The following is a 1844-nucleotide window of genomic DNA, read 5'->3' on the forward strand; positions in this document are numbered from 1 at the left end:
CTTAGTTACATTTTTCTTAACTTGTTGTACAAACTGAGAAGTTTGAACAGTTTGTACCATGGATGAAGCAGCAATTCCCACAGAAGTAAGTAATAATACTAGAGCAAAGAGTCCTGCAAATAACATTCCAAGAAATCTTTTTTGTCATTTTAAGATTTTTACCAGGTGATGTAACAGTTGGTAGGTTTGATGAGATTCCCAAGGCTCGGTTAGGTTAGTAGGAACCCAAGCGAAAGTTGTTGTTTTAAAATCATGAGAGAATCTTTTTGGAATGTAGAATTAATACAATGGGATAGTGTGCAGCCTGTGCATGACACCCCATACAAATGGCTTGTTGCATTAAGGGGCATCTGGATGGGCCCTGAGAGGACTACAAAAGGATCAAATACACAAGCGGTGGCAAATACTGTCTTATTGGGAGTTCCCTATAAGGTACGAATGGAGTTATTTAAGCTATAGTTAAAACTATACCATTTTATAGGTGCAAGTGCAGCAGCTAATTTCCATTGCGTGTTTTGTAGGGGCCAATTATCATGTTGTAATTGAGATCCAACAAATCCTCCTCCATACCATGAGATGGAGTGATTAGCTTCAACATATAGATAGGATGCGGTCCCCTTCCACTTTAGGGTGTGATTGTTACTATACACAGACCTGTAGGGGCTCCAAACCACAAAGGAAAAACTGTTATTAAGTTTGCTGCTGGTGGGGTGGTCACTATAACAGTCTTGCCAATTAATTTCTTCCTCGGTGGGGTGCCATTCATAAGACTTTTTACATAATGGCTTAGTGGGGGGATGTCTTAATAATGTTACATTTTCTGTACCTCTCCCAGGAGCAGGTAGTGATAATAGATGTGTTTGGGCTTTTGCTTCCCTCTCCTTTGGTGTCCATGCTAGCCAGAAACCTCTCTTTAATTCCACACACAAAGGAGCAGTAGTTGGATTCTGTGTCATACAAAAGGGAAGCTGGGTGGCAACACCCGTTGTAATTATATTTCGCCCAGATACTTCCTTGTCCCACCTGTGGTCCCCTTGGATGACCAATGTGCTTGGTATTATTGGTGACTACACTAGGCGGGGGATCAGCCCAAGTAAGGGGTCTCACCCATGGAGGGTCAGGAACATAAGTCCAATATACTTCCCCATTTGCCCCTGGTAGTATTACCACACAGCTGATGACTGCTAGCATGGCAAGGAAAACATTCTCAGGTGTTCTTGGGGTTTTGGACTCCTCACAAATTCACTCAGCTTTCTGGACTGTCTTCTTCACCATCCCCCAGGTCATCTCCGGACTGTTTGTTGTCTGTCTCATTCTCCTTCCACTCCTTATCTTCAGCGTGTTGCTTGGGGCTACTGCTATCTGTGGCTGGAGTAGTTGATTGTCTGCAGCCGCAGGTACAGGATGAGGCTCCAGGTGCACGGTCCTCATTAGTCTGGTCAGTTCCTCTCTCAGATCCATGTTGAAGTTTAATGTTCCTTGCAGGAATCCACACTGGCTTGGAGGAGTTTTCTGGAAATACACAAGCATATCATCGACCAAATGTTAACCAGACTTCCAGAAACCAGACTTGGGATCTTTCCATTTAACCAAACCATTTTCCTTTGGCTTATTCTGACACCAGTGTAATTCCATAGGTGTTGTGCCATCAGGGTTACAAGTGAAAAAATTTAAAGTAATTAAGGCTTGGTGTAGTCTACTTACAGGAGATTTCACCACTATTCCCCCTTTTTGTTTTTCAAGTTGGGATTTTAGCCGCTGATATTGCGTCTATAATTGCCTGTCCTTGAGGAATGGTATGGTATTCCGTAATGTGGCTGAATTTCCACGTTTTACAAAATTGC

Source organism: Myotis lucifugus, unplaced genomic scaffold (assembly GCF_000147115.1).
Source record: "Myotis lucifugus unplaced genomic scaffold, Myoluc2.0 scaffold_628, whole genome shotgun sequence".
NCBI lineage: Eukaryota > Metazoa > Chordata > Mammalia > Chiroptera > Vespertilionidae > Myotis > Myotis lucifugus.